This window comes from Callithrix jacchus, chromosome 15, assembly GCF_049354715.1.
Source record: "Callithrix jacchus isolate 240 chromosome 15, calJac240_pri, whole genome shotgun sequence".
In the NCBI taxonomy this organism is placed as follows: domain Eukaryota; kingdom Metazoa; phylum Chordata; class Mammalia; order Primates; family Cebidae; genus Callithrix; species Callithrix jacchus.
The window spans coordinates 53,862,601-53,887,224 of NC_133516.1; the positions used below are offsets into that span (position 1 = coordinate 53,862,601).

General features: G+C 44.9%; 1 long non-coding RNA gene across 2 annotated transcripts in view; it reads right to left on the reverse strand.

Moving 5' to 3' along the window:
• The window catches only part of LOC108588461 (uncharacterized), a 147,066-nt gene extending 123,060 nt beyond the window's left edge, over positions 1–24,006 (reverse strand). For both annotated transcript variants that reach the window (XR_013527427.1, XR_013527428.1), the window contains exons 1-2: positions 23,879–24,006; positions 22,672–23,037 (exon numbers count right to left, since the gene is read on the reverse strand). This is a non-coding gene — a long non-coding RNA (uncharacterized LOC108588461). The remainder of the gene's footprint in view (positions 1–22,671; positions 23,038–23,878) is intronic.
• Between the last annotated feature and the right edge of the window lie 618 nt (positions 24,007–24,624).

Sequence of the window (24,624 nt, forward strand, 5' to 3'; positions counted from 1 at the left end):
GCTACCTAGTGCCAAAAATTTTGGGGGCTGCTGTATTTGATCTGGTGATCCTACTTGGTATTTATCACAATTTTAACTTACCTGATGATGATGATTTTTTTTTGAGACAGAGTCTCATTCTGCTTCCCAGGCTGAAGTGCTGTGGTATGATCTCAGCTTACTGCAACCTCTGCCTCCTGGGTTTAAACAATTCTCATGCCTCAGCCTCCCAAGTAGCTGGGAATACAGGTATGCACCACCACACTGGCTAATTTTTTGTATTTTTGGTAGAGGATGGGGTTTCACCACATCGGCCAGGCTGGTCTCAAACTCCTGTCCTCAAATGATCCACCCTTCTCAGCCTCCCAAAGTACTGGGAGTACAGGTGTGACCCACCATGCCCAGCCTGCATTTACCTTATTTCTTGATATGCTTACTTATGTATTGTCCATCTTCCCATCTAGTCTGGAGGTTCCATGAGGATGGAGACCGTATATGTCAATTTCATGACTATATCCCCTTTCCTGAAACAATGCCTGGAAAAGCATAGGTCTTCAGTAGATATTTACTATGTGAATTAATAAATGAATATATTATGCCACCTGTACAGTTATGCTTTCTGCCTTGAGAGCCCCGAATCATCCTTCTCATGTAGAAATTGAGTTTCTGTTTTTCAACAGTTGAATTGGTGGTCCAAAGAATGGCATCCAAGTGTGTGGTTGTTGGCTAAGGGTTTCATTTTTCACATTGCTGTTGTTGTCTGCCCAACAGAGTGTTGGTTTGTGTGATTATCTGACTATTTTAGGAGCTCGTTGCTCTTACTTTATAAAAATGAACAGAAAATGGAAAAACAAAAGTGCTGATAGTGGTGATAAGATTCTTGTCTTATAAACTTAGTATAACCACACACAATATAAATCACAAGACAAGTCAAGTGCAGCAAATCTTCAACACTGATCAGAAGCGCAGCGAACTCAGGCTGCCTGGCTGTCGAATCATGCAAGGAGAAAAAGGAGCAATAATAAGAACATGTACGAAGTCCTAAGGCTCTGTTGCTGAGGACTGGTTAGAGTTGAATTAGGAATTTTTTCCTTTTAGCATCTGGAAGCAGAAATTGCTTTTAACAAGTGAATCTATTGTTTGCCTGGTGCATTGGCTTTTTGTTCTACCTGCAATTTAAGTCTCAGCTCAAGTGTCACTCCTTCCCTGAAGACTTTGCAGTTCCTTTTCACCCAGCCCCACCCCTGAGAACCATCTTTTTTTTGTTCTCTTCCCTGTGCTCCCAGGAGTGTGTTGTTTGAAACCACTTTAAGTATGTGTTTTCACTCTCCTTTTAATTTTAATCACCTACCATAATTGTGTCCTCCACTAAATAGCAAATTCCTTAAAAATAGGAAATGCTTTATACCCCCTTCCTGCAAAGATCCCAAACTCCTTTCTAGGGAGCTTGATACTAGCATGGAAGTTAATGTGGACTTGATATTAAAAGCCAGGGTTTGGAACCTAGCTCTGCCCTTTGAAAACTGTGTGCCCTTTGATATATAATTGCATTCCTCTCCAAGGTTTAGTTTCCTCATCTGTCAAATGGGAACACAACTATTTACTGAGAGGTTTATATGGGTTACTATTGGGGAACAGTTGTGGGAACTGTAAAATGCCGGCTCTGTGGAAGGTCTTAATGATGTCAGTCTAAGCAGAAATAATGATCAATACTGTTGGTTGAATGAATGTCTTTGTTAGCTTGAAATCTCAAGAGTTGAAAAAGAATATCAAGAATTCTCTATATAAGAATAGTTTTCACATAGGTAAGAATGTCTCTGGATTCTGATGGAATAGGCCCCTCCACTCTACTTTCATTCACCCTTCTACCAAGTGGGACTGAATATATCTGCTCTGGAACAAATTCTGCCCCAACCTGGTCCAATGCCTTAAGTCTTCACCATTACTCACGTAGGCTGACACATTGTGTTCATTGTCTCTGGGCTGAAATCAGTGGGCCTCCAGACAGGCTTAGTAGGTAAAGTTGGAGTAAAGAAAAAGCAATGCATTTGGGGCCTGGCGGAAAGTGTCCTCTGGCTCTGCCATATACCACCTACTTGACCCTCCACCCCAACACTATAATTCAACCTTTCTTAACTTCAGTTTTCTCATCTAGGAGTCATACATAATAAGCACGTCCTCCCTCATAAGATTATTAAGGCACAGTTTCTCAACCTCAGCACTATCAACATTCTGGTCAGATAATTCTCTCTCTCTCTCTCTCTCTCTCTCTCTCTCTCTCTCTCTGTGTGTGTGTGTGTGTGTGTGTGTGTGTGTGTGTGTGTAGGGGGCATATCCTGTGCATTGCAAGATGTTTATTAGCATCTCTTTTCTCCAGCTACTAGATGCCAGTAGCACCTTCTACCAGTTGTGACAACCAAAAACCCCTTCAAATATTCCCTGGGAAACAAAATAACAAAACTGCCCATAGTCAGAAAACACCACAGTAAGGACTAAACTCAATAATTCCTGCGCGAGCTTTTGTAAATTTGAGAGCCCACTACAAGTGTTAGTTTTAATTATTTTGCTCTGATTTCAGAGAACATAAAATTTCCCTCTTCTGTGATTCCTTAGCATAATAACAGCTAGCAATAACTGAATACGTGTTATGTGGTGGGCTCTGGTATTGTCTTATTTTGCACATAAGAAAACTAAGCCTCTGAGTGGTATGCCCAAGATCACGGGAATAAGCATTCAAGGCAAAATTTGAACCCACAATGTATGTCCAATGAGTCTAAACCCATGTTCTCAACCTATATTAGTTATTTATTGCTGTATAACAGATTATCACATCTTAGTAGCTTAAAGCAGTATACATTTGTTTTCTTACTGTATCTGTAGGTGAGGAATCTTGGCACAGCTTAGGAGGTCCTCTGAATAACTACAACCAAGGTTTTGGCCAGGACTGAGGTCTCATTTGAATGCTTGACTGGGGAAAGAACTACTTTCCAGTTCACATGGCTGTTGGCAGGAGCTAGTTCTTTTTAGGTTGCCAGACAGAGATTCAGGTCCCTACTTGCTGTCGGCTGGAGGTCACTGTAGGATAGCTCACAACATGGCCATTTGCTTCATCAAATTCAGCAAAGGAGAGAGCCTATTAGCAATATGGAACATTGCAATAAGCCTCACTGTAGGATAGCTCACAACATGGCCATTTGCTTCATCAAATTCAGCAAAGGAGAGAGCCTATTAGCAATATGGGACATTGCAATTTTATATAACATAATCATGGAAGTGACAGCTTATCACCTTTGCTATATTCTATTGGTTGAAAGCAAGTTGCTTGACCAACCTACTATCACAGAGTGGGATCACAAGGGCATACATACCATGTGGTGAGGATCTCTGAGGCCAGCTAAGGGTCGCCCACAGCTCCATGCTGTCCTGCTTCCTGCTTAGCCCACTGATTACAAATGTGAAACTTGTTTCAGCTACTAGTCCAAGTGCTATTTTTAGGGTTTTGCTTTTGCTTTGTATATTGCCTCCATCTTCTCAGGCTGCAATAACCAAATACCATAGACTGAATAGCTTAAACAACAGACAATTCTTTCTCACATTTCTGGAGACTGGGAGATCCAGGATCAAGGTGCCTACTGATTAATTTTTCTGGTGAGAGCTGTCTTCCTGGCTGGCAGATAGATGCTTTCTTGCTATGTCTTCAGAGAGATCTCACCCTTCTTCCTCTTATAAAGCCATGAATCCTGTTATGAGGTTTCTGCCCTCATGACATCATCTATATCTAATTATCTCTGAAAAGCCCCATCCCAAAGTACCAAAGAGAAAAATGTTAATTCTTCTAGAATAGGCTATATATATATATATATATTATATATATATATATATACACACATACACACACACATACATATAAATACACACACACACATATATATACACACATATGTATATACACAAATATATATATAAATACACACACACACACACACACACACACACACACACACACATATATATATATTTGAGACAGGGTTTTGCTCTGTCACCCAGGCTGGAGTACAGTGGCATGATCACTGCTCACTGCAACCTCAACCTTCCTGGCTCAGGTAACCCTTCCCACTTCAGCCTCCTAAGTAGCTGGGACTACAGATATATGCCACCATGCCTGGCTAATTTTTATATTTTTTGTAGAGATGGGATTTTTGCCATGTTGCCTAGGCTGGCCTCAAACTTTTGAGCTGAAGTGATCTGTTTACCTTAGCATCTAAAAGTGCTGAGATTACAAAGTGTGAGCCACCTTGCCCAGCCTGGAATAAACATCTTTATTATACACTTTTCTTGAAACCTAAACCAAGGCTTGGTACTTGGTAGGTCTCAGAAACTGTAGGCTGAGTGAATGAAAAACACATGCATAGGAACAGAGAAAAAGTTCCAAGAGATTGGGACCCACGACTGGTAAACATTAATGGGGATTGGGGAGGCACTCTGAAATAAGGAAAATGGAAGTCTGCCTGAGTAGAGCAATATGACAGAAACACAGGCCTTGAAGTTCAATAAACTACACTGTTGAATCAATCTCTGCAAGCAGCATTTTCTCTCTTGCAAGTGGGAATATTATTGATACCTGCCCAAAGCGTTGTTGTGAGGACTAGAGAAGGTAATGCATAAAAGCCCCTAACATAATTTACATTTAGATCAGTGGTTGGCAAAAGCTATATTAGTTTCCTTTGCTGCTATAACAAATGACCACCTCGTGGGCTTAAAACAATGTGAATTTATTATTCTATAGTGCTTGAATCAAAATACTGGGCTAAAATAAAGGTGTCAGCCTGCCTTCCTTCAGGGGGCTCTAGGGGAAAATCTCCCTTGCTTTGTCCAGCTTCTAGAGACTGCCTGCATTCCTTGGCTGTGAACCCTTCTTTCAGCTTCATAGCAAGAAGTGCGGCATCTTCTCTTTTTTCTGATCTCAGCTTCTGGCCTTAAATATTTTCTCTCTGATTCTGTTGCTCCTGCTTATCTTTCATGAGGACTCTTCTGATTACATTGGGCTCACCAGGATAATCTCCCCATCTCAGGATCCTTAACATAATCACATTTGCAGAATTCCTTTTACAGTGGAAAGTAATATATTAACAGGTGCTAGGGATTAGGATACGGACATCTTTGGAGGGCCATTGTTGTTATTATATTTAATTTAAAAAGAGACAGTGTCTCACTATGTTTACTAGGCTGGTCTTGAATTACTGGGATCAAGTGATCCTCTTGCCTTAGCCTCCCAAAGTGTTGGGATTACAGGTGTGAGCCACCACACCAGCCTGGTGGTTCATTCGTTCAACCTGCAGGCCATTATTCAACTTGCAACAATCTGCTGTCTGTCTCCAAAGCTGCATGCCTATCTCAACTGCATTGACCCCACTCTTCAAAACTCTCAACCCATTACCGCAATGAACCCCAATCCAAAATCTCATCTAAGACTTATCAGATCAAAAGTTTTATTTCTCATCATATAAATCATCTAATTTAGGCATGGGCGAAGCTCTGGGTACAGTCTAGCATGTGACATAATTTCTCTCTATCTGTGGACCTATAAAGCTAGCCAACAAATTATCTGCTCCCCAAATACAAAATGAAACACACTCTGCCAGGGTAACAGTTAAAGACATTCCCATTCAAAACAGTAGAAGAATGAAAGAAAAAAGGAGTCCCTAGTCCCAAACGTTTTCTAAATCCAACTAGAAAAACTCCATTAGGTTTCAAGGCATAGCTCTAGACTCTGCCTTCTGAGCCTACAAGGTCTGCGCTCAAAGTCATCTTTCCTTTTTCATAAAGGGTAATCCTCGTTTGCAGCTGTAGTTTCATCAGCCTGTTTCCTGTCTGTAGAATTTTGGGAACATGACAGCCCCAAATTCTTTCATTTTGTTTTCTTTGTCCCTTTCAGTTCAACCTGGCAGTGTTTTGGGGGACATAACATTCTTAAAAGCCTTGTGAGTTTCCTGTGTACGTCACATGGACTCACCTCATTTGACCATCAGGCCAAATTAAGCCTATTGCCTCTTTTTGTAAATGAAATTTTATTGCAACACACACACACACACACACACCTACCTGTTCCTTTACACATGGTTGATGGCTATTTACATGATATAAGAAAGTGAAGTGGTTGCAACAGACAGCGCGGCTCACAAGCTGAGACTATTTACTGTCTAGCCCTCTGCAGAAAATGTTTGCTGATGACTGGCCCCAAGCCAAAACCCAAATAAGTAGTAGTCATTAAACAAAATGACAGGTGTGGGTGGGTTGCAAAAGTAGGACCACTTGGAAGTAGTGAAGATTTCAGACATCGTGTGGGAGGTGTGAGGAGAAAAGTGAGAAGAGGTGAGGGATGAAGGAAGAGGAAGTGAGAAGCCATAGACTTCAAAAGTAAACTTGATCTTCTTGGCAAGTTGTCTTGGAAGCCCAGGGCCAGGGTCATTAAGCAGCACGATTTCCACGAAGGAAAAGAGCGAACCAAAAGAAAGTCGGGGAAGAAACTCAAACTGGGCTCAACTGTGACAGAAAAGAAAAATCACACCTGGAGCAGTAGCAAGAACCATACTGCCTCCTGCTCATCCTCCCTCTGAAAAGAAGCCCACCACACCTGTGGGACAGCATTTGCTTGATTCTATGTGCCAGCGTCAACTTCCCAAGAAGTCTTCTCCTCTTCGCTTTTGCTCAGTGGAAATGAGAACACACCGAGGGTGACGTTTGTGTGTGGGTTTTGGCACTTTCACAAAAAGACAGCTTGATTAGCCTTATTTAAAATACAATAACTCCTTCAATCCCTGTGAGTGAACGGGTTTCAGGAACTGTGCCTGTCACTGGCCCTTGCTCGCCTGGTTACCGGCTTGAGGTGTTCTTTGGTCTAAACAAAGCAGGACAAATAAAAAGCAAAGACCCACATGGGGCCCTGGACGTTCACAGAAACTGATTTCCCCTTAAAAACAGCTCACTTTGGGAGTTGTAAATAGGAAGAAATGAGCCATTTAAGAGAGTCTTTGAGACTACTGCCTATTGGAATGGAACCAGTTTGGGGTTTGGGTGGAGGTGGCATGTCAAATTTGCGGTTACTCCTTAAACACACACAAACTGTTTCAATATCAGATTTGAATACGCTGCAACTGCCCCCCCAACCCCACCCAGTCATCTTTTCCCCCACAAACAGCTAAGCCAAGAACCCCAGGACAATTTGCTCTCTGTGCTGATAGACTATCTGGGGTTTCTAAAGCAGCCGATGTATTCTATTTCAGGAAATCAGACCAAATAAAAATCATTCCAATTAAAAAGCGCCACTGGGCAAATAGAACAGCAAGTGCCCACCTCGCACAAAACAGACCGACCACGAAGTGCAGCCTTTCATATATGTTGTTGACGGCAGAGTCACTGCCTTCGAGCCTCGAGTTTATTCAGTGGAATAAAAGTTGCCTGGTAAATTGGGCTGAGAGGATTTTTTTTCCCAGATGGCCATCACAAGGCATTTTGATACTTATCATTTACAACAGCCCAGAGGACTAGAGGAATCTAAAAGTGATTTTGATTTCAAATACTACAGAACACAGTTATTATATGGCTTATGAATACTGAGCTTCAAATAACCATCGGATATATTCTGAGACACACACACACACACACACACACATACCCTCTGTACAGACTTGTCATATGAGGCCTATGATGGTGCTGTATCATTTAGGGAGTTAGGTTCTCAATTTTTACAAAGATGAAAATTGTGTACGGTTAAAGTTGCATTTAGAAAATCCTCTCAAATGCCCACTAGCACAGCGAGGTGCTTGCACAGTGGGGTAGGAAGCAAAACTGATTACTTCAGCTCTCATGTGCCCCTTGTGGGTGAGGATGGGTAGAACCAACACCCTGCCAGTCCCCTTTCTCACGCATCTTGCTGAGGGCATAGAGACATGAATTCACTTTAGTCAACTGCATAGGTTATAGGACTTCACCTCGATCAGCTCACCCCCAGGACAGTTAGTCCTCTCTACAAATACAAAAGCCACTTGCCTCTTTTGTAGGAAAAGTTCCTCACTACCTGGTAACGAAAACCCTCCATTGTCTCATCCACTAGAAACACTCCCAGCGTCTTCCATCCCTTTTCCTTCCTCCTTCTCTCCTAAAAGACAGACTTGGGCTTTTGAAAATTGGTTAAGCCTTCTCTCCCTCTCTCTTTTCTCTCTTTCTCATTAGCATTTCCAAGTGTAATGTTCAAAGCTTCCAATGGGGACAATGCCCTGAAATTTCAGAGTGCTCCAAAGGACTACTTCCCACGCTGATGTAGGCACTTGAGTGTGGAATTAGCAATTTCCCAGCACAACCTGAATTCTAGAAGTAGACGTTACAAGTGGATTGACAAACTTTATTATTCACACCCTTTTAGTTAAAAGTGAAAGTGCCAGAAGCCAACTCAAAGTTTAAGTAAAATGGGGAAGTTTTTTTTTTGGCTCAAGCAAGTGAAAATTTGCATGTGGTATTAGCTTTGGGATTCTAGTGAATCGAATGACAAGGATCTCTTTTGCCTCCTCCTCCCTTCCTGTTTTCCACTCTCCCTTCCTCCCTCTCCATCTCTTCTTCCTTCTTTTCCTCCTTTTTCCCTCCCCTGCCCAGTCTCGGCTTCTCTTTTCTCTGAGGGTTGGGCTGATTCCCTCTTACAAGAGGACTCCATTTACTTATGGGGTTGGGTGAACTGCATGCTTCACTCACATCATCACAGCTTAGGGCTGTCTGAGGAAAGAGTGATTTCTCTCTTCTGACATCCAACAGAAAAAGTCAAACTCTGTAAAATATTTCAAGAGATTTAGTCTGAGCCAAACATGAGTGACCAATGGCCTGTGACACAACCCTCAGGAGATCCTGAGAACATGTGCCCAAGGTGGCTGAGCTACAACTTGCTTTTCTACATTTTAGGGAGACATAAGGCATCAATCAATACATGTAAGATATCTATTGGTTTGCTCTGGAATGGCAAGACAACTGGAAGTGGGGGGCTCACAGGTCATAGGCAGATTCAGAGAAGGTCTGATTGGCAACTGGTTGAAAGAGTTATTATCTAAAGACCTGGAATCAACAGAAAGGAATGTCTGGGTTGTGATAAGGCATTGTATAGATCAAGGTTTTATCATGTACATGAAGCTTCCAGGTAGCAGGCTGCAGAGAGAATAGATTGCATTTCTTATCAGACTTAAAAACATCTGTTCTATCAGCCTTAAGGTTGAGTTGATGTTAATGCTGGTCAGCTGAGCCTGAATTCCAAAAGGGGAGGAGGGTAGATGAAGCATGTCTGATTCCCTCTTTCCATCACACCTGAACTAGTTTTTCAGGTTAACTTTGGAATGCCTTGGCTAAGAGGAGGGATCCATTAAGACGGTTGGGGGACTTATAATTTTATTTTGCATTTACAGATGAATCCCAGACAAGGATTCTGATAGGCTGGTCTGGTCACAACCTTCCTTAGCCCAGTCACAGGGGCTAATGGGATGGGACACTAGGAATGGCCAGACCTTGACCCCCTTGCCCACCCTTGTGGCTTAAAGGAATACTGAGGAATTTAGCAGCCTGATGGACACCACATAGCAGTATGTAGTATGACAGGCATGGTAGCTCATGCCTGTAATCCCAACACTTTGGGAGGCTGAGGTGAGTGGATCACCTGAAGTCAGGAGTTTGAAACCAGCCTGGCCAACTAAGGCGAGACCCTGTCTCTGCTAAAAATACAAAAATTAGCCAGGTGTGGTGGTGCGTGTCTGTAATCCCAGCTACTCAGGAGGCTGAGGCAAGAGAATCACTTGAACCCTGGCAGCAGAGGTTGCAGTGAGCTGAGATCACACGACCACACACCAGCCTGGGCAATGGAGTGAAACTCTGTCTCAAAAAAAAAAAAAAAAGTATGCAGTGACAAGCATTTTCCCAAAGAAAGATGAGGGGAGAGTGCAGGTACAAATATAATGAAGAAATAAGCACTGAGTGGAAGAAACCACAAATGTTCACCTCAGGGTCCTAAGAAAAATCAGATAAAAAACAGACCATCTCACTCCTACCATCAATACATTCAACCCAACATCCTAATGGACCTGTAGCTAGAGCTGACCTTACCAGCATTGTGGATGATACTACCTTGCAACTAGTATCAGTCATCTTTGCAACCGACCCCAAGTAGTCATCTCTGCGCAGAGATCTACAACTTGGAGAAGGCATGAAAACTATGTTTTCTGATTTGAAAATCTGCTCACTTTGTAAGTCAGGATTTTGCAAGTTTTCTAATTATAGTGGTTTACCCTTAAAGCAAAGCAAAACCAAAAAACCAATGCCATAATAGCATGCCATGCTTAAAGCAATTACTTCTGGCAGCTCCAGGCACCACCTCCATTCTCTGTCATCCATCATATTGTGGACTGACTATCCGCGGAGCAAGCATTCCGCTACCATTCCAGACCATAGGTCATGCTAATCTGTTTTTTCTCTATCTTTCTTCCTCCCCTTCTTTTAAAATCTGGTCCCTAGACCAGCAGCATCTCCTGGGAACTTACTTGAAATGCAAATTCTTGAACCCCATCCCAGACCTGCTGAATCTGAAAAAGAAAGTAGGGGTGGCAGCAACCTATGTTTTCACAAGCCCTCCAAGTGATCCTGATGTACCCTCACGTTTGCTGAATACTGCCTTATATAATCCCTATTGTCACACTGACCTCAGAACTATGCACACATATGCTTTCTCTTTTTGTTTCCTGCTCACAAACCCCCCACCATGGTCCAGATAATAAATTACACACTCAGTTTAGCCATTCAGAGACCTTGGCAATCTAATTTTCCTAACTTATTGCTTATTAATGTATTCATTGTTATGAATCTTATTTATTTATTGAGCATTTAGAGTGAGCCAAGCACTATTCAAGGTCCCTAATATACCTGTGTGTTAGCCAGCTCAGGCTGCCATAGCCTGGGTGGTTTAAACAACAGGCATTTATTTTCTCAGTGTTCTGGAGGCTGGAAGTCTCATATCAAGGTGCTGGCTGATTCTGTTTCTGGTGAAGGCCCTCTTTCTGGCTTGTAAATAGCTACCTTCTTGTGGTATCCTTGTATGGTAGAGAGAGAGAACTCTCTGTTTTTTCATCTTCTTATAAAGCCACCAATCCTATCATGGGGGCTCATCTCCCATGACCTCATCTAGCCATAATTATTTCCCGAGAGTCTTTTCTCTAAATTCATCACACTGGGGGTTAAGGCTTCAACATATGAATTTGGGGGAGTTTCTTTTTGACTCATGCAAGTGAAAATTTTCATGTAGCATTACCCTTGGGTTTCTAGTGAATTGAATGACAAGGATTTCTTTTCCATCCGCCTCCCTTCCTCTTTTCCACTGTCCCTTCCTCCCTGTCCATCACCCATCATGGTGTGGATGGATGACAACTATTCCTTCTCTGCAGATGCCCCTAGGGGGTATGGAGTTCAAATCATAGTACGTTGATTTATGTATATCTTCCAACAAGATGTGAGATAAGAATCATTAAGCCCATTGGCTGTTGAGAAAACTGAAGTTTAGAGATGCTCGGGAGGCTGTCTAAGACCAAAGTTAGTAGGCGGTGGTGCCAGAGTCCAGTCCTGCAGAGGGGTTCTTCCTCCCGCACAGTGTTACTCTCATGGCCCATTCTCTCCTCCTGTACAGTGTTCTCTCATTGCCCATTCTCTCCATTATCCATGGCTGCCCAGGTGTCCAGACATGCCCCTGCCTTCCCTCCTGGAAGCCTTGCTCAAACCACCCCCAAATCTGGACCTCCTCCTTGGGCTCCTTTGTCTAAATGCATTGAGTTCCAGAAAACAAATCCATCTTCACCGGCTTCCCTGATGAGAATAATTTTCTTTTTCTTTTCTTTATTTCCTTCTTTTCTCCTTTTTGCAGCAAGTTTTGCATTCCTTCTTTTTTCCTAACATTATTGTCAGGGCTCCTCTGCCCCTCCAGATTCTCTCTGCTCAACCCAAACAGTACACACCTCTCTAAGTTCCTTGCTAACTTCACTTCCAATAGCTTAAGGGAGATCTCTATGGAGCATTATTGATAACAGTGATTATTAGCATTTCTAAATATTTTTGAGATGTCCACCACATTCTAGCTACTACAGGGCTCTGCAGACACCCCAAGTCTTATTTGGAAAGAGCTGATGATCCAGAGTCAGCAGACGGAAACTCAAGGCAAAAGGTTTATTTGGCCAACAGTTTTCAAATCCTTTCTTTCCTTTTTAATTTTCTTTGTCTTATTTTTTTGTTTGTTTTAGGGAAAGCAAAATCAAATGAAGCAATGATGGAAAAAGGTAAGTTGGAAGGAATAATGAGTGGTGCCCTCACTCCCTGTGGTCAGTTCTGATGTCAGCATGACAATAGAGTAGTATATAAAGCAGAGGTTACCAAACTACAGCAAGGATTACAATGACCTGGAGGGCTTGTGAAAGCACGATTGCTCCTGTACCCACTCCTCCTTTCAGATTGTTGAGAACTGGATGAGGCTCAAGAATATACATTTCTAGTAAGTTTTGAGGTGATGTCAATGCTTCTGGTCTAGGGACACTTTGAGAACTACTGATCTAAAAGGCTTCCTTACCGTTGTTGGAGATTTAGAGGTAGATGAGCACAAATATTACTGAGATGATTTGGCTATGGTATGAGCAAACCCACCTGAATGTAGTTTAGGCAGTAAGGCAGCAAAAGAAGTCTAGAGGATAGGGTTTCACCATGTTGGCCAGGCTGGTCTTGAACTCCTGACCTCAAGTGTTCCACCCGCCTCAGTCTCCCAAAGTACTGGGATTACAGGCATGAGCCATGGTGCCTACCCCATGTGTCTTTTTATTCAGGAGGAATGACTCTCCCAGAGGTGCCCAGAGGATATCCCATTAAAACCCATTGGCTACAATAGTTACATACCCACAGTTGCTGGCAAGGGTAATGGAATTAACCATTATCTGGTGAGTCCAAGTGATATTCTTCTGGGGCTGGGGAGGAGTCCTGTACCCCGGTACATGAGATGGTCAGCTGTTGAAATTTAGCCAGCTAAAAGAAGGTGGGAAAGGTCCTTAGGGGAGGCAATTGACTATGTCAGCCACATTCACCTACTCCTTCCACTGCAGATGCCACCAGGGGAGAAAACACACACAATGGGGTGACGGGAAGAAAGTACAGGTGAGGGCTTCCTGGCACACTGCATTGAAGGATGTCTGCAGTGGACATCTGCAGTTTTCCTACCCTATGTCCGCCCCCTCCTTTCTCCTAACAGCATACAATTTTCCTGTGGGGAACCACTCCACCCTCATTTGGGTGGTCTTGGTGGGTCAAGCAAGGTGTACTGACTTTACCTGGCCTTTCCCATCACCCAAGCTTGGCCAATCTGATGTTTCTTTCCTGGGGATTTCAACCTTGAGCAAAGCAACACAAGAGCACAAAACATTTGGGGTGTTCTCCTCTCTCTGGAAACAGGAAATAAGCACCCACCACTTACAATAATCCTCCTCCTTCTCTCCCTCCCCCTCCCCCCCTCCTACCTGCCTCCTCCTTTTAGCTAGCATGAGCAGGTGCTCTGTGGGATACTTTACATGCACGGTCTCAACTAATCCTGGCAACAGTCTTATGGGTGACTACCATTACCTCCATTTTATACATGAAAAACTGAAGCTTCAAGAACTTAAAGGATCACAGAGCTAGTAACTGGTAGATCTTAGATTTGAACGTATACCTATCAGATGATGAAGCCCTGTTTTCCTTTTTCTAGAATATCAAGAGAAAACGGGCCCTTCCCAGGCAGCACTATAAAATGGCTGAAGGTCTTTTGTCTTCTCTGTCCATATACCCAGGAGTCTTAGTGCCTACACTGCTGTCTAATCCAGGCTTGTTAGCACTGGGCAGTGCCTTGCAATCCTCCCAGATAGCTGGCAGTAAGATGCAAATGACACTCATAGGGGCGCTCACAGACAGCTTCTTGGAGATAGTGTATATAATATGAATAGAAAAAGCCCTGCTGATAGTATTGGAACCCCCGGATCTGGCAATACCTGAAGTCCAGACTCCCAAACTTCATTTTTGCTCAAGTCAGTTTGAATTGGATCATATTGCTTACAACTGAAAAAGTTTGAGCCACGTGTTTCCTAATCATTTAAAAAAATGATACCCCCAAGATTTTTTAGACAATTTTTTTCTTTATTGTCTGCTCCCCTCACCATGAAATTTTAGTACCACAGATATACTCTGTATCTGTTTATGTAGTATGTATGTCTTTGCTCATATATAAAAAGAGTAATGTTTTTTTCATTCCTTCCAAGAATGAATTTTTTGCCTTGTTGGGATGGTATTACCCCTGCTGAGATTGCATGGCCTTGACTAATGAAGTTGGCCCTCAGTGATCTTCATGGTAATCATGATCTCCTGGTATTCATGCCTTCCCACATTTAATCAGGGCTGGCCTGTGTAGATGGTATGCCATGGTGGAAATAATGATTTGTGACTTTCAAAGCTAAGTCATGAAGGCTTTGTAGCTTCTGCCTTGCTCTCTGCTTGGATGGTTCAGCCTGGGGGAAGCCAACCAGCATGCCATCAGGACACTCAAGCAGCCTCCTAAGGGGAACTGAGACCTCCTGCCAATAGCCAGCACCACGCTGCCAGCTGGGTGAGTGGGCCACCTTGAAAGTGGATCCTCCAGCCCCAGTTAAGCCTTCCGATTACTGCAACCTACAACTTCAGATGACCTCCCAGCCAAGCTGCTGCACAGGAACTGTGAAATGTAATACACGATTTTTGTTTTAAGCCAGTAAGCTTTGCCATGATTTGTTATACAGCATTAAGTAACTATTAGGTTGGTGTAAGCTCTCTTCTCCATCAGATATATATATATATATGGAATTGCTGGGCACTGCAGCTCATGCCTGTAATCCCAGCACTTTGGGAGGCCAGGAAAGGAGGATTGCTTAAGTCCAGGAGTTCGAGACCAGCCTGGGCAGCATGCTGAGACCCTGTCTCTACCAAAAGTAAGACAGAAAGGGAGAGAGGGAGGGAGGGAGGGAGGGAGGGAGGAAGGGAGGAAGGAAGGAAGGAAGGAAGGAAGGAAGGAAGGCAGGCAGGCAGGCAGGCAGGCAAAGAAAATAGTACATATGGAAGACACAAGTGAAGGCAGTAGGTGGGGAATGGATAGTGTATAGGTATAGAATAACAACAAAAGATTGAGAAAATCTGAGAGATTCCATCCACACAGTGCAAGGCATGTTACAATGAACATTAAATAGCTTGTTTAAAAAAAGCTAGTGAGAGAAATATTCCACCTCCACGTGAATTCAACAAGCCTTTGCCATTACTTTGTGGAAGGCACTGTGTGAGATACTTAATATATTAGTGTCCTAGGGCTGCTGTGACAAAGGACCATCAACTGGGTGGCTTAGAACAACAGACACTTAATGTCTCACAGTTCCTTTCAGGAGGCTGGAAGTCTGGAATTAGGGTGTCAGCAGGGCCATGCTCTCTCTGAGGGCTCTAGGGGAGATCTGCTCCACGCCTTTTTCTGAGCTTCCAGTTTTGGTCCTTGGCTCATGGGTGCATTGTCACTGCATCTCTGCCTCTCTGTTCTCCCTGTGTGTCTTCACGTCATCTTCCTTCTCTGCCCTTCTGTTTCTCTCTCTTCTTCTCTTGGATTAGGGCTCACCCTAACGACCTCATTTAACTTGATTACATCTGCAATGACCCCGTTTCCAAATAAAGTCATGCTCACAGGTATTAAGGGTTAGGACTTCAATATCCTTTGATGGGTACACATTTGAACACTTAACTAGAGATAGCTGAGAGAATCTGATTCCTTCCTGACCTTTTAGAACACAAACCGTGCTGACTAGAAATACATGTATAACTAGTAATAACCCACATTGCAAGGGCAAGCACAATTTGGGAAAGCCTCATGGGCAGAAGCGTAGTGTCACGGGCCTTCAAAGGATACGCAGAATTTTGAAAGTTGGAAGCCCTGCTGACACCCTGATTCCAGACTTCCAGCCTCCAGAAAGGAACTGTGAGAAAATAAATGTCCAACCCCAGAGCCCCACTTCTCAACTAACCCTGGTCACCTTTTTGAGTAAGGACTTTGTATCTCTCAAATATCCCCTATTAAAATGAACCTCAGCCATATGGGAGCAGTGTGACATTTTTCTTCCTGTCCTTAAGGCATGTTGAAGATTTCGGGGCACGTTTTATTAAAACTCCCCGAGGCACTAGCTTTCACTCTTCGTGGTGATTATCTAGTGACTACAGATGCCAAATTAAAAGAGTTCAGGCACACTGATCTCCTTAATTCAGGTTCTTCCAACCCCCATCTTCATTCTGCCCTTGTCTTTGAACTCTGTATGCTTTGTCTTAGTGATCGCCTCCGCTCCCAGCTGTTAACATCCTCTATATTGGGATGAATTGGGAGCCATAAAGTCATGGCTCCAAATCTCCATTTCTTTCATTCCACCTGCTCCAAGAACTAGACACCTGGATATTCCCTATTGTAGCTGAGGCTGGCGTGCCCTGCCCAGATGCCATGGGGTCTTTTTTCTCCCGTCTCCAAGCTGCTGCCTGCATTGCTGCAGCTAAAGGCTCACACCTGCAACCTTCTCCTGAGGCTTGCCCTTGAGCAATGGGAGTTGCCTCACCCAGACTCTTACTCCCCACCTTCATCTGACCTCAGATACTGATAGCATCTGTTCCAAGAATCTAGTGCAACTTTCTTTCCAAGAATCTAGCAATCAATACCTCCTGCACCTGGCCACCACCTCGCTGTCAAATCTTCACTCCTGCTCAGATGCAGAGCAGCTCCTCAGCCATTAAGAGTTCCTCTGCTCTCTGACCTTCTTGCCTTTGCTCGCTGTGTTCCTGTTTGAAATGCCATGTGCCCCATGAAAACAGAGACATTACAGAAGCATCCCCAGGGCTGGGCACTTCGTAGGGTTCTCAGTAAATAGTTACGAATGAACAAATAATGGAATGGGTTGCTTTACATCTTCAACTCACAAGTAACTGCATGACTTTGGAAAACTCACTTAACTACTCTGGGCTTTACTCACGTCTAAAGGGATGGCGAAATTTACCCTGACTTCCTCCAGAGGTGGTCATGAGGATCAGCCCCATAAGGCAACCACAAAATACCTCAAAATGCAAAAAGCTTTACTATGTAAAAGTATTTGCTGAGTCTTAAAAACTGAAAGTTCGTAAAGATGTATGTAAACAACACTGAATGGTGCCTGTTGCTGTGTAGTAGGGTACATTTGTTGGTGCATTCTCTTGTTTTGAGTTTATACCCTCCTTGGCCCATGGTATTTCGGAAGGAGCACACCCAAGGGGTAGAGTGAAAGTAGGAAAATGATCTGCCGCTAATTGCTACCTCTCGCCTCCTGTCAGCTGCCCAAGTGGCTGTCTACGTGGAGAGCAGCTTTCTTTCCCAGGAAAATATATATCACTCTCTACTGCTGGTCTGGCTTGTCATTATCATATCGTTTACTCTAGCTGCATTATACATCCCGCTGTCTGCAACCAAACGGTCTACAAGAGGGAGCCTCTCCTGGCCTTCCCAGAAAACAGGCCAGGTTTTGCAGAAGGGTGGAACTCTCTGCCACCACCCTCACGCTAAAGCAGAAGAAAATCAACCTAAGCCCCCAGCCTCGTCACACAACAGCTTGGCTATTATTTAGCTAACTAAATGCCCTCTTTTCTTATTTGCACCTGCTTGCTGAGCGCTCTCCTGCCTTGTGATTAGCGGGCAGTACTGAGACTGACAGGGAGGTGTGGGGGCCCGGGCTAACCCTTTTGCATCCTGTTCTAGCACCTGAAATTGATCTTCTTGCATTTCTTCTTTCCTTTCTTCCCCATTCATCTATTCCCCACCCTATAAATTGCACGTATTTAGGGCTTGGGAAGACATGGCCATGTCCTTGATTTATTTCAAATGAGCGGAAAATCAATGATCTAGATACATCCCCTGTGTGCCTGGTTGAATGTATCTTAATTTTGTCGCATCCAGGGAGGGTAGCACTGTCTGTATGCCTGCAGCATCCACAGGAAAAAAGACTGTGGATTACCACCACTCCAGAATGTTCTGGAGCAGTGCTGTCCATAACCTTCCGGCAACGATCAGGCTATTCTGTATCTGTAGTGTCCAATATGGTGGCCACCAGCCAGTGATTTGTGGTATTGAGCAGTTGAAATCTATGTAGCCAGTACAACTAAGGAGCTGAATTTTTAATTTAAATCTAAATAACCTTTGGTTAGTGGCTATGGTAGTAGATCATGCAATTCTGGAGCAGGGCTTCTCAAACTTATGTGGATAGGAATTTCCACGTTAAAATGCCAATTCTTAAAGAATCCACACAAGTTTGAAAAGCTCTGCTCCAGAACTGCATGGTCCACCACCATGGCCACTGACCACATGAGGTTATGTAAAAAGGTTATGTCCCTTTGCAGGGACATGGAAGAAGCTGGAAGCCATCATCCTTAGCAAACTAACACAGGAACAGAAAACCAAACACTGCATGTTCTCACTCATAAGTGGGAGTTGAACACTGTGAACACATGGACACAGAGAGAGGAACAGCACACACCAGGGCCTGTTGGGGATTGGGGGTTCGGGGTGGGGGTGAGGGGAGGGAGCTTAGAGGATGGGTCAATATTTGCAGCAAACCACCATGATACACATAACCTATATAATAAAAATGGACATTTTGCACATGTATCTCCGTTTTTAGAAGAAATAAAACAAAAATTAAATAAAATGCAGATTCTGAATCAGTAGGTCTGGGAAAGGGCCTGAGATTCTGCATTTTTAAGAAGCTTCTCAAGGATGCTGATGCCACTGATCCCTGCTCCAGCCTTTGAGTAGCTGTGGACTGGACTGTTGATTCTCAAACTTGATTGCTCATTGGGCATCCTCAGGGAGCTTTAAAAAAAATACTGATGCCTGGGGCCCACCCAAGAGACTCTGATGTAATTGGTGAGGGTGCAGCCTGGGCATCTGAATATTTTAAAAGTCCCAAGGGGATTCTAGTCAGCAGCCTCGGCCACTCACAAAGCATTGCAAATGACCTAATTAATGTTTTTTTAAATAACCCATCATCTCAGAGAACAGAGCACTAGCTTTATACTCATCTCTGAAGGGATCTTATTGGTTCATGGCCAAATCTTCAGGGAATTTAGACTGATTTTGCCCATCCTGACTAGAATGGAAGCAAGCTTTTTAAGGTCAATACAATCAGAGCATGTGCAGCTCTGGAGATGGGGTGGGGTGGCATGGGGTGTGGTGGGGTTGGGTGGGGAGTGGGGAGTTGGGAGGTCTGTAAGAACCATCCCAGGAGATATCCAGCCTGTTTATACCGGCTCTATCCTAGCCCCAACCTGGGATTCTATGTCACTACAAAGCCCTACCTGTGCCAACCCGCCCCCCTCCTCCTCCTGGAGACTGAAAGCCACATGGATTTCAGAACTTAGGCTTCTGGAGTCAAAGTTCCTGCATTGGAACTCTAATTCTGCTGCTCATTAGGTTTGTAACTTGTGCAAGTTACCTGTATTACCTGGGCCTTGATTTCCTCATCTGTAAAATGGGAATAGGTCCAGTACCTTTCTCCCAGACTTGTGTGAAGGTTGGCCTAGTTCCCAGCACTGTGTGACAGTCCTAAGTGTGAGCTTTCTTATTAATCCCTCATCACATCTCTTTCCCATCCTCTGTGCTTGAATCCCCTGAATTTCTGGTTTCTTAAGCCCACCATACTCCTGCTCACCCAGGACCTTGACACATGCTAGTGTTTCCTGCACGGAGTCATTTCCCTCTCCTTCAGGCCTACTTAATGCTTCCCAGTTTTCCTTAGATCAGCCCAACCATCACTTCCCTTGGGAAGCCTCTTGTCGCTAATCCTTCTCAGCCCACACTTATTAGCACTTAGTGTGGTCAATGTTTATTCATTCAATAAACAGTGTTTGAGTACCTACTATATCCCATGCGCTGTTCTCTGCTCTGGGAATTTTGTTCTCTGCAGAGAACAAGAAAAGATTTTGTGAAAAGGAAATCTTGATTCTTATGAAGCTTACATTCTGGGACAGACTGTCCATAAACAGAGAAGTATGCTAGAGAGAAAAAAAGAGCAGGAATGTTAACAGAATGTGAGGCCAAGAAGGCCATCAGTGAAGAGTAATGATTGTGAAAAGGCCTAGGGGAGGCAGGGAGGAAGCCAGGCAGATACCTTGCAGGGACAAGCATTCCGGCCAGAGGGAACAGCAAGTGCAAAGGCAAAATTGCAACTTCACATTTTGTGTAATCATTGGCTTACTCTCTAATGCATCGACACAGATCACAAACTCTGGCAGAGGGCAGGAATCATACTTTTTGTTCTTAGCACCCAGCTCCTTGGCATGTAGTTAGGTACTAAATATGAGTGGAATGAACGCACTCACTGGGCATTCTGGAATTTCTTGAATATGTGTGTTGGGGATGGGGGTGGGGAGTGGTTTATATTCACCCAAGAATTTTTCCTCAGTATTGATGCCTGTCACCTGTTGAAAATAACTGTCAGGAGAAATATCTCTTGAAATGGCATACTACTCTTTTCTTTTTCACATTTCCTTTAAATGATCTCCCTTCTACCCAGCCAGAGGGATCCATCACACTGGAGAGGATTAGAATTGTGTGGCAGGAATGAAGAGAGGAAGAAAGAGCTGACGTTCAGATTTCAACTTCTGAAACGGGCACTCGAAGCTGATTTCCGAGAATACAATAGGCATGAAAGGCAGTGCTTCTGATGTACAAAACTGGTGTTTGTGAAAGGAAAACATTTAATAGCTTTACACAAATGAGTGTTTTTCTTCCTCCAAACCAAAAGGTAAGGCTGTGAGAGAGGAGGACACACATTTATCTACAAGAAGTAGATTCAAAAGTAAGTAGATGCCATAGGGAACCCAGACCGGCTGGGAGGGAGAAGAGTTGGAGGAGTTGGAGAGTGGGGAGCTTGCAGGGCCCTGGAAGGTCACTCTGATGCCAGGCTTTAAGCAGTGAGCTGTGGCCTAGACCATTGTATCAGTCAGCATCCCCACTAACTGCTCAACCAAAGAGACTTCAGTGGGGGGACCATTGACAAAGGTGTGGGCAGGGGAAAGGAGCCAGCAAGGGAGGTTGAGGCACTCAGACACCAGCAACCATGGGAAGCCCGTATGTTTCTCAGCCTGAAGGGACGAGGGGAGCAGGGCCGTGTTTCTGCTGAGGAAGAGCTGGCAGCACTTCTGCCTGAGCCCTGGTGCTGAGGCAGGGAGGGGACAGGGAAGGATTCACCCCACCTACCTCTTCTTCTGTCCTCAGAACTCCCATGGGCTCCTCCCCAAGGCCAGGCACCTAATGCCAGGCACTTTGGGATGCCCCACACCACACCCCCCAGGTCTGCTTCTCACAAAGCTCAGACTCTCACAACAGCAGGCCACCCCTAGGACACCCACTTTCTGTTCAGGATCATCTTTGAAGATAGGGCGCCCTCTCAGCCAGTGCGTATGTGAAGCCCAGAAATGCAGGGCAGTGAAAGCCCCCACAGGCAGCTCTGGTTCTGTGGGGCCTGGGAGCTGATGGACAGATGCTGCCCAGTGAATGGCTCTACGAATCTCGTACCCATCTCAGAGGCCCTAGCCTCTGTCTTAGACAACACACCCTGAAATTGACTCTCCCCCTGTCCTGTCCTCTTTCCCTGCTCCCTCGCTCTGAGTCCTGCGACCAAATCTGACACAGGTTGGATTCTCCCTAAGCAGACTCTGAGATGGGAATATGAGGGGCAAGGTGTTTATCAGGGAATCAACACCTGTGAAAGGAATGGGGAGGAAATAGCTCTGGGCAGAGGGAGAACCTTGGGGAGCCCAGCAAGTTGCTGGGAACATGTCCTGAGTCTCTCATGGGCTGAATGGCCGGACTTCTGTACCCCCATGCAGATGATGTGAGCAGCCCAGGAGGGCATGTCCATGGCTGTCTCTGCAGTTAAGGCAGATCCTGAGGGAGCCAACAAGGGGCAATCAGTCCCTCCTGGAAGGGGAACCTTTACGTTCACCATAACCTCCCCAAGAAACAGGCTGCCCTTACATCTTTATTCTGCTTTTGGGAGAGCCAGAGAAAGACACCGGGTGAAGTACTGCCAGGGTCAGTATCCTATGGCACAGAGTGGATAGAGAAGGGCAGAGAACAGATTTGGGGGTTGAGGGCAGCACATCCATTCAATAAGCACAGCTGGTATCCAGTGCTGGGGACCCACAAGTGCCCTGTGTGTGCAAGGCTGCCCTCCTGCCTCCTCGCTGAGTTCACCCACCATAACGTTGCCTACGTGAGCCTCAAGGCGCACCTGTGGATATTCTCCTTCTCTTCCAGCACTCAGAGGACCCCGCCCAGGAAAGCCTTTCTGCTTTTACTAGGGAGGAACAGAACCTGCTTGATCTCCCCAACAAGTGCCACCTGAGCTAGAGGGGAAGTAAAATTTACCCTCGTTTGGGGACCACTCGTTTATATCTTTTACAACATTAAACAGAAGAAAGCACCATTTAGCAGGTGCCCACCCTGATATCCAGCATCGCCCTTTGCATTTGCCATGACTACCTCCTTTAACACAGGTGGAGAATGTGACTCAGAGAGGTTAAGTAACTTACCCAAAGTCACACAGCCAAAACCCAACGGAGCCAGGATTTAGAGACATTCTGACTTCACATTCCATGTAGATAGCACTATGAGTCTCAGGAAGTATTCTGCACACATATTCCCTATCCTACTCCGCAAGGCAGAGCAGAAGGCTTCGCCCGGGGCTCTTCTGGCTTGGGATGCTGGAATCAGACCTCCAACCCAAGTCAATTTCCAGCGGCTTCTCCCGAGTTCCCAGCCTGTCTTCAATCACGCAGCAGCAGCCCCTGCCTTGTTCATCACGGGCTTTCCTTCTCGTGCCTCCTCTAATTTCGCTCCATATCCTTTATGATGAGCCATTGCATAGAGGGTAATTTACAGCCTCCACTCTCATCTGCCTAGGGTTTAAAAAAAAATAGAAGAATTAAATTGGATCAAGCGCTCCAAGAACCTGTCTCTAACTTCAGCCTCTCTCGTTTACCCAGTGATGCATCACGCTGTGTTTTAATGGTTTCCTAATGGGCAGCTTAATCTGCCATTAAACCCACTCACCAAGCGCCCCTTGCCAGACTCCTCGGCCATTGATCTGCCTGCTGAGCCACAGCGTCTGTGGGGTGGCCCTGTCCTCAGATTGGCGGGGGTCCTAAGAGGAAAGGCATCCCTTCGTCAGGGGTCCCAGGCTCAAATGCCAAAGGGGCCAGAGAGGTGAGAAAGGGGAGCAGGGCTGGTGGCCGGGACTCTGGACCTCTAAAAGGGGACTTATGGGGATCTGGGCCCAGATCTTCCCATTTCTTGACACAAACCGGAAATGTAGAAGTGTATGAATAATCTTCCCTTTTTAAAAATGTCAGCATCTATTCAAGAACTTTTTAATCTATTTTTTTTTTATCTATTTCTTTTTAAAAATGTCAGCATCTATTTAAGAACTTTTTAAAAAATATATTTTTAAACACTGGGCAGGCCAAATAAAACATGGCAGCCGGCAGCTTTGGTCCCCACTGTCAACTCCTTCGGAGAGAGACCCCCGAGACACCCCACTGTGCTGCTCCAGCCCGGAGATTTCCTACAGCTCTACTCAGCACGGATAAAAGAATAATAAATCGGTCACTTCACTATATCCAATTAGCAGCCTTTGCTCCCCGCTGGAAGAAAACAAACACGAAGACCCTGCCCTGTTTTGTTTAGGATCAAACTCGCCCCTGTACCACCTACTGGAGGGGAGGGGGGACAAGCGCGTACCCCTGCCTCAGAATGAGCTCCTTTTACGTGTGGGTCCCGAGCACCAAACCACAGCCACCATAAGCCGCCGGTGCTTCCCCAGCAGGCCCCAGGAAGGGAAGCTCCGTGGAGGGACGAGGTTGTTTTGCAACCAGTGAGCGGGAGCCCGGGGGTGTGGCCAGGCTGAGGGGGGCGTGGCCAGGGTGAGGAGGGTGCGTTGTCCTGGTAACTCATAACTTCCAGAACTATACATCATTTGGGGACTTCCTCTATGGAGCTGAAGGGCTTTCTTTCTGTCTCTCCTCTAGCCTTGTCAACATCACAGCAACATATTCCCTTAAAATCCTGAAAAGATGCCACACTTGAGAGGCAGTGGAGTGTGTGAACCCTGGGGCCAGAGTGCGTGGGATTAGAAGACAGGCACTTGGCTTCCGCGGGAGCTAGAGCAAGATATTTAACCCCGCTAGCCTCAGTTTCCCTATCTGTCAAGTGATCATAGTTGTGCTGACCCTGAAGGTGAAGATTAAATCAGTTAACGTAGGTAGCACATCCCCTGTAGTTCCTAAGGCAGGGTAAGTGCTATGTGTTAGGAACGGTAATAATTTGGGGGGAGAATCTGCTGTCCCCTTGGCTCTGAGAGATAGAGGCTCATCAATCATGGGATCACACATTAAGATACTGTTGAGTCGTCTCTGGGATGCCAGAATCCTAGAGGGCATCACTTTCCCCTTTCTATGTATTGTATCCTCTCCCCTCCATCTCTTCTG